Consider the following 9,367-nt stretch of genomic DNA (forward strand, 5'->3'; position numbering starts at 1 on the left):
GTTTATGCATGTGTGTGTGTGCGCGTGCGTGTGTGTGTGTGTGTGTGTGCGTGTGTGTGTTTATGCAGGTGTGTGTGTGTGTGTGTGTGTGTGCGTGCAAATGTATGTGTGCATGTGTGTGTGTGTGTGTGTGCGCGTGCATGTGCATGCGTGTGTGTGTGTGTGTGTGTGTGTATGTGTATGTGTGTGTGAGTGTGTGTGTGCACAAGCGTGTGTGTGTGTGTGAGTGTGTGTGTGCACGTGCATGTGTGTGTGTGTGTGTGTGTGTGTGTGGGTGAGGACTTGAGGGAGCCTCAGGTTTTGGGGGAGTATTTCCTGTTCTGGGAGCAGATGTGTAACACAGTCCAGGAAACACTCTGTTTTCCCAGTTTTCCTGGGCTGGGACACACACACACACACACACACACACACACACACACACACACACACACACACACACACTATACAGAGAGACGAGCACAAGCTCTGTTCTGAATATATCAAAGCTGCAGACTGAAAATAGGTCATATGCATAATCTTTTGCTGCACAAATATGGTCAGAAGCGCAGATCCCGAACATCCGTGTGTTTCTCCCGTGTGTGTGTGTGTGTGTGTGTGTGTGTGAGGGTTTGAGTGACGCGTGACGGATCTCAGCATATTAACTGCATTAGATCCTCAATGCATGAGCTCTTAACTACTGTACACTACTAGTCAAAAGTTTTGGATCAGTGAGATTTTTAATGTTTTGAAAAGTGGAAGATGAGATGGACACACACACACGTTTGATCTGGGAGATTCTTAATGCTTTTAAAACAAGTCTCTTCTGCTCACCAAGGCTGCATTTAATTAATAATAAATAAATAAATAAATAATATTGTTAAATATTATTACAATTTAAAATAATGGTTTTCTATTTTATTATACTTTAAAGTATAATTTATTCCTGTGATCAAAGCTGAATTTCCAGCATCATTACTCCAGTCTTCAGTGTCACATGATCCTTCAGAAATCACTCTAATATGATGATTTGATGATCAATAAACATTTATTATTATTATAAATGTTAAAAACAGTTTATTTCAGGATTCTTTGATGAATAGAAAGTTCAAAAGAACAGCATTTAATTTAAATAGAATCTTTTTTTTAACCTTATAAATGTCTTTACTGTCACTTTTGATCAATTTAATGCATCCTTGATGAATAAAAGCATTGATTTATTTGATTTATTTCCCCCAAAAAATAAAATAGAAATTCTTACTGACCCCAAACTTTTGAACGGTAGTGTTTAATGTTACAAAAGCTTTAGATTTCAGATAAATGCTGTTCTTTTAAACTTTCTATTCATCAAGTAATCATGAAATAAAAATTGTACACAAATGTTTTCAACATTGATAATAATAATAAATGTTTCTTGATCATCAAATCATCATATTAGAGTGATTTCTGAAGGATCATGTGACACTGAAGACTGGAGTAATGATGCTGAAAATTCAGCTTTGATCACAGGAATAAATTATACTTTAACATATATTAAAATAGAAAACAGTTATTTTTAATTTGTATTAATATTTCACAATATTACTGTTTTACAGTATTTTTAATCAAATAAATGCAGCCTTGGTGAGCAGAAGAGACTTCTTTTAAAAACATTAAACTTTTGACCGGTACACATGTTTAAAGACACGTTTTGTTCCACCAGCCTTAGGGTTAGTGATGGCATGTGAGCATGCATTAAGCATGTGACGTGCAGAATATTTCCCAGCATGCTCTGCTCCAGAGGCTAACCCTCAGGCATGCGTCTGGCAGAATGTAAAGAAATGCGTCTCAGGGGAGATAACGTCACGCTGACCGACTTCACGTGGCCTGATTGAGCAGTCAGACAAACACGTTTCATCTGCTTCACCCAAACATCTCGTTCCTCATCCATGATGATCCTCACAGACGCCAGTGACCCCTCAGACTGAGGAGTTTTGCCCGGCTAATGATAAAACAAGTAAAAAAAACATAATATGAAGCCATATTTAGAGATAAACATGAGATTCATATCAGTCTGTTATCATTTAATATTCATCAATATTATTGATCTTCTGCATTGACACCATTATATGAGAACTGAACTGAGCTGGTTTTCTCCAGAGCGGATATATATATAAATGAACTAAATGAATAACTTTTTTACAACAGAAATGAATCATCACTGAACTTACTTAAGCTGGACTGTGACGCTATTTTCTTCTAGAAACAAACTTTGTTGCATTATTTTCCTGTTATCTCTGTAAAGCTGCTTTGAAACAGTCTGTATTGTATAAAGAGCTCTAAAGGTACTTGACCTATAAAGCACCGATGAACACCCTGATAAACACTTCTTCATAACTGATACAATACTCTATTTGGGGTTGGTAAGATTTTATTAATCTTTTTGAAAGAAGTTTCACATGCTCACCACACAAAAAACACAAACTGACATAAATATCAAAGAGTAAAACTGCCCAACTAAAGGAAACACTGATCATCATAATGGCGACCAAACATTTTCAATAAAACATTGACACCTAAACAATGTTATTTCTCACAAAGAACTGTAGACAACTGACAGAAATAAAGTCTTATGTATTAAAGTTTAATGTATTTTCACTTGATTTCATCTAAGGCTGTGGCTGGAAGTCAGTTGTAGTTCTTGTGTTTCTTTTTTCTTCAGTGATTCTGCTTGTTAACAGCAGGTGTTCATCACTAATGCTCAATCACTTAATTAATCTCTTAATTATCTCATTAACTGGTTGGTGGTTCCCATATTCAACACTGGGGAATTTACTGTGCAAGGCTGCATTTATTTGATTAAAAATACAGTAGAAATGTGAAATATTCATATAACTTAATATAACTTTTCAATTTGAAAATACACTCACCGGCCACTTTATTATGTACAACTTGCTAGTCCCGAGCTGGACCTCTTTTGCCTTCAGAACCGCTTTAATTCAATAGTGTAGTCATGATAGCAGATTTATCAGCTGCTCATCCATGAAGTGAATCTCCCGTTCTTCCACATCCCAAAGCGGCTCTACTGGACTGAGATCTGGAGACTGGGTAAACCTGTTGTCCTGCTGGGAGTATCCATCAGAAGATGAGGACACTGTGGTCATAAAGGGATGGACATGGTCAGCAACAATACTCAGGTAGACTGTGGTGTTTAAACGATGCTCGATTGGTCATAAGAGGCTTAAAGTGTGCTGAGGAAATATATAACACACCATTACAGCACCTGAACCGCTGATACAAGGCAGGATGATCCATGCTTTCATGATGTTTACGCCAAATTCTGACTCTATCATCTGAATATCTGAATATTGCCGCAGAAAACCAGACTCATCAGACTAGGCAATGCTTTTCCAATCTTCTAGTGTCCAGTTTTGGTGAGTGTGTGTGAATTGTAGCCTCAGTTTGACAGGATTATTATTATTTATTTTTTATTATTCTTTGATGAACAAAAAGTTCAAAAGACCAACATTTATTTGAAATAGACATATTATGCAATGTCTTAACTTTTGAATGGTAACAGAGACGGCATTAATTGTTAACAGTTCAAACAAAATCTTTCAAAGCAAGCAGAGCACACACATATATTCATAGACCCCAGACTGATTCTCCGAGGAGGAAGAGCCTGTATCCTGTGGATCTACAGTTCCTGGGGTTTGGGAAAGGGGCATCAGGGGGTCAGAGAAAGCTCATGGTCATACTCTCACATTCCTTACTTTTATGGTTCTTTCGCCTTTTTCCGACTTTGTCGCCATTGGCTTTTGGCTTGCTTAGTTGGGGACATTTAATTTAATAATTTAATATTCAACACTATTATAGATCTGCCTGCATTGACACCATTATATGAGAACTGAACTGAGCTGGTTTTCTCCAGAGCGGCTATATACTGTATGTATATACTAAATTAATAACTTTTTTACAACAGAAATGAACGATCACTGTGTGTGATTTGTATTATACTATCTGCTGCACAACAAATCGCCCCATTGTATAAAGTAACTTAACTAACTTAACTAACTGTATACTGTGACTTCACTGTATTTATGCCATCGTATTACTGTAATTTAGCAGTAAGCTGCTGTCGAATTACTGTATTTACTGAAATTACAGTTAGTGTCTATCGTATTATTGTAATTTAGCTATAATTTAGCAGTAAGCTGCTGTCGAATTACTGTATTTAACTGTGAATGTCTATATATTACTGTAATTTAGCAGTAAGCTGCTGTCTAATTACTGTATTTAACTGTGAATGTCTATATATTACTGTAATTTAGCAGTAAGCTGCTGTCGAATTACTGTATTTAACTGTGAATGTCTATATATTACTGTGATTTAGCAGTAAGCTGCTGTCGAATTACTGTATTTACTGAAATTACAGTTAGTGTCTATCGTATTACTGTGATTTAGCAGTAAGCTGTTGTAGAATTACTGTATTTAACTGTGAATGTCTATCTATTACTGATTTAGCAGTAAGCTGCTGACAAATTACTGTATTTACTGTGAAATTACAGTTAGTGTCTATCGTATTACTGTAATTTAGCTGTAATTTAGCAGTAAGCTGCTGTCGAATTACTGTATTTAACTGTGAATGTCTATATATTACTGTAATTTAGCAGTAAGCTGCTGTAGAATTACTGTATTTAACTGTGAATGTCTATCTATTACTGTGATTTAGCAGTAAGCTGCTGACGAATTACTGTATTTACTGTGAAATTACAGTTAGTGTCTATCGTATTACTGTAATTTAGCTGTAATTTAGCAGTAAGCTGCTGTCGAATTACTGTATTTAACTGTGAATGTCTATATATTACTGTAATTTAGCAGTAAGCTGCTGACGAATTACTGTATTTACTGTGAAATTACAGTTACTGTCTATCGTATTACTGTAATTTAGCTGTAATTTAGCAGTAAGCTGCTGTAGAATTCCTGTATTTAACTGTGAAATTACAGTTAGTGTCTATCATATTACTGTAATTTAGCTGTAATTTAGCAGTAAGCTGCTGTAGAATTCCTGTATTTAACTGTGAATGTCTATATATTACTGTAATTTAGCAGTAAGCTGCTGACGAATTACTGTATTTACTGTGAAATTACAGTTACTGTCTATCGTATTACTGTAATTTAGCTGTAATTTAGCAGTAAGCTGCTGTAGAATTCCTGTATTTAACTGTGAAATTACAGTTAGTGTCTATCATATTACTGTAATTTAGCTGTAATTTAGCAGTAAGCTGCTGTAGAATTCCTGTATTTAACTGTGAATGTCTATATATTACTGTAATTTAGCAGTAAGCTGCTGACGAATTACTGTATTTAACTGTGAATGTCTATATATTACTGTAATTTAGCAGTAAGCTGCTGTAGAATTACTGTATTTAACTGTAAATGTCTATCTATTACTGTGATTTAGCAGTAAACTGCTGACGAATTACTGTATTTACTGTGAAATTACAGTTAGTGTCTATCGTATTACTGTAATTTAGCTGTAATTTAGCAGTAAGCTGCTGTAGAATTACTGTATTTAACTGTGAATGTCTATATATTACTGTAATTTAGCAGTAAGCTGCTGACGAATTACTGTATTTACTGTGAATGTCTATACATTACTGTGATTTAGCAAAAATGATGGACCAAACGAAACTGATAAAAACAGTGGTTTAACTTTTATTTTTTGGAAGAAAAATACAATTTAATAACAGGAATAAACACTGGGTAACATGATTGTGTGTCAGTATGTGTGTGCATGTGTACTTGAAAGATATGTGATGTGTCACGTAGAGACTTCTCAAAAATGTCCTTTTACTGTTAAATCCAAAAATCAAAACTGCATCACTGATCACTGGCTGCAGTTTTTTTTTTAATTAGTTTTTTTTTTAAATAGGTTAGGATTTAAACCTTGGTTGTCTTGTATGCTGGACAAAAACGTAATAATTAGACACCAAATGACCCAGAACTGCCACTGCTATGAAGAAAAGAAAAAATGCAAAATCTTTCTTTTGTGAGAATTTCCCTTTTATTCTAGAATTAGTTCAGGGTGAATACTGAGAAAACTGTGTTTGTTTTACAGAAATGTTGTTTCAGGACCAATAATGCATTTCAGATGGAAGAATTCCCCAAAACTGCTAATCCTAGCAATGGACTATCATATATAATTAACCATCAAAATTCAAAATTCATATTAAAACCAAGTCATATTTGCCTCTGGTATAATTAATGTGCGTAAAACATCAAAGCTTCGAACAGACGCATTACAGAACATCACTCGCCCCATTTATTAATTTCCTGTAGGCTGTCTCATATTTTAACATAAAGGTCAATCATTACACTTCCATACACAGCAATTGCATATGGATATGAGTAAATGTGACCCGGTTAAAAACACCCAAACAATCTGTTTATTTCATTTGCAATATATGCAAAATTATGAAGCGTTTGCTGATTCGTCCTCTCTGAGTTAAACCGTCCAGTATAGTTAACCCCATTAAAACATTTCATTGAGCAAATGCTCAAATCCTCTTTTTTCCAAGTGTGTGTGTGTGTGTGTGTGTGTGTGGAGGGGGTTGACATGCACAGAATTAGGCAGTTGCCTTGGCAACAGTATTTTACACTATAGCCTGCTATCAAACGAACACTGCTGAACTTAGAGGTCGTGGACAGGATCAACACACAGTGCGTGTGTGTGTGTGTGTGTGTGAGTGTGAGTTTGTGTATGTGTGTGTGTGTGTGTGTGTGTGTGTGTGTGTGTGTGAGTGTGTGTGTGTGTGAGTTTGTGTATGAGTGTGTGTGTGTGTGAGTGTGAGTTTGTGTATGAGTGTGTGTGTGTGTGTGTGTGTGTGTGTGTGAGTGTGTGTTTGTGTGTGTGTGTGTGTGTGTGTGTGTGTGTGAGTGTGAGTTTGTGTATGAGTGTGTGTGAGAGTGTGTGTGTGTGTGTGTGTGAGAGAGTGAGTGTGTGTGTGTGTGTGTTAAAATAACAATAAAAAATGTCAGAATCCTGAAACAAAATGAGAGAAGTTTTGATGATACTATTGATAAGGTTTAATCGACTTTCCTCCACTCTTTAGTATTTAATTATGAATGAATGAATATATACTTTAAATCCTGCACTTATTATAAAATGTTATAATTGTATTTATTTTTATTTGATTGAGTAATTTGTTTTGTGTAGATGCTCATTAATATTCTCCTCGAGGTGTTTGTACTTCTGTTTCTCTCATCAGAAACACGTGATCTCTTTCTCGCAGTGAACCCTGAACTGGTGTAAACACAGGAGTGAGACACTGCCCTCGTGTGTGTGTGTGAGAGTGAGTGAGTGTGTGTGTGTGTGTGTGTGAGTGAGTGAGACACTGCCCTCGTGTGTGTGAACAACTACACTACAGTTTCTGTCTCTTTCTCGCAGTAAACCCTGAACTGGTGAAACTGGAGGAGTGAGACACTGCCCTCGTGTGTGTGTGAGACACTGCCCTCGTGTGTGTGTGAGAGTGAGTGAGTGTGTGTGTGAGACACTGCCCTCGTGTGTGTGAACAACTACACTACAGTTTCTGTCCCGTACGATTACAGCACCTCTGAGACAGCTTTCTGGATGCAAACTTTCAACACATAAAGTGTGTCTGTGTGTGTGACTGAGTGAATGAGTGTAAGTGTGTGTGCATGTCGTGAGTGTGAGAGTGTGTGTGTTTGTGTGAGAGTGTGTGTGTGTGAGTGAGTGTAAGTGTGTGTGTATGTAAGTGAGTGTTTGAGAGAGAGAGAGAGAGAGAGGGAGAGAGTGTGTGTGTGTGTGTGTGTGTGTGAGTGAGTGTGTGTGTGTGTGTGTGTGAGAGTGAGTGAATGAGTTTGTGTGAGAGTGTGTGTGTGTGTCTGTGTGAGAGTGTATGTGAGTAAGTGTAAGTGTGTATGTAAGTGAGTGAGTGTGTGTATGTGAGTGTGAGTGAATGAGTTTGTGTGAGAGTGTGAGTTTGTGTTAGAATATGTGTGTGTGTGTGTGTGTGTGTGAGAGAGTGTGAGTGTGTCTGAGAGTTTGTGTGAGTGTGTCTGAGAGTGTGTCTGTGTGAGAGTGTGAGTGAATGAGTTTGTGTGAGTTTGTGTTTTGTGTGAGTAAGTGTGTAAGTGAATGAGTTTGTGTGTGAGAGTGTGTGTTTGTATGTGAGTGTGTGTGTGTGTGATGAGTGTGTCTGTGTGAAAGTGTATGTGAGTGAGTGTAAGTGTGTGAGTGTGTATATGAGTGTGAGTGAGTGTGAGTGAGTGAATGAGTTTGTGAGTGTGAGTTTGTGTGAGTGTGTAAGTGAATGAGTTTGTGTGAGAGAGTGTGGGTTTGTATGTGAGTGTGTGTGTGATGAGTGTGTCTGTAAGTGTGTATGCGAGTGTGTGTGTGAGTGAGTGTGTGTGTAGGTGTGTGTGAGAGTGTAAGTGTGTATGTAAGTGAGTGTATGTGAGTGAGTGTGAGTTAATGAGTTTGTGTGAGAGAGTGTGTGAGTGAATGAGTTTGTGTGAGAGTGTGTATGTGAGAGAGAGTGTGTGTGTGTACAGGAACTTGAACATCTCCTGGTTATTTCAGGTCATCTTCCTGAATCTGGGAGAGTGTAACTCCGGCTCTACACTTCATTCACACTCATAATCTACAGGTTTAAACTCTGTGTCGTCACTTCAGGACATAAAGTTGTTCCAGTGAAGACGAGTGTGTGTTCATGTGAAGTTATTACACCCAATAAACACACAATAATGAACGTTTATAACCGCATCATGTGACCTCTTAAACTTTACTGTAAAGTAAACACCAGTCACAGGGCAAGACGGAGTATCTCTTCATAATTTATTGTCAGTTTTAAATCATAGTACATTCACAATCCTCCCAAAACAATGCACAGATTTAATAACAAAACAAAAACACAAACACATAAATCCATCCATATGTACAAATCCCTGTAGTTGTGTGTAACGGAGGAGTACGGCGCGGTCCGTCCCGCTGTGTGTTGCCATGCCAACAGACCAAACAAAAACAATTTATTGATCAAAATTTATGTGCGAAAAAAAACACACATTGTACATCATAATCATGCGCTCTCCTCTCCGGAGCTCAGCGGCGTCATTCTGAGCATCATGGGTAATCCCGGCTGAGATGAGGTATCAATACCTGTAGAGAGTAACACGACACCGTGAGAAACGCCTCATCATACACTCCTGTCGATCTCCTGCGATGAAGCCGACGTCCGTATGATAACTGGCTCAGCTTGTGTGTGTGTGTGTGTGTGTGTGTGTGTCTCCCAGTCACAGGTGATGATGAGCTGTGTGTGTGTTGGTGTGTGTGTGTCTCCCAGTCACAGGTGATAATGAGCTGTGTGTGTGTTGGTGTGTGTGTGTCTCC

General features: G+C 37.5%; 1 protein-coding gene across 1 annotated transcript in view; it reads right to left on the reverse strand.

Annotated features, from left to right (window-relative positions):
• Positions 1–8,798: 8,798 nt before the first annotated feature.
• smim10l3 (small integral membrane protein 10 like 3) overlaps positions 8,799–9,367 on the reverse strand; it is a 5,574-nt gene continuing 5,005 nt past the window's right edge. The window contains exon 2 of the mRNA XM_084089817.1: positions 8,799–9,367. This exon is cut by the window's right edge and continues 150 nt beyond it. The gene's annotated coding sequence lies outside the window, so the exon portion shown is untranslated.

Source organism: Abramis brama (assembly GCF_963993115.1).
Source record: "Abramis brama genome assembly, chromosome: 1".
NCBI classification, from domain to species: Eukaryota; Metazoa; Chordata; class Actinopteri; order Cypriniformes; family Leuciscidae; genus Abramis; species Abramis brama.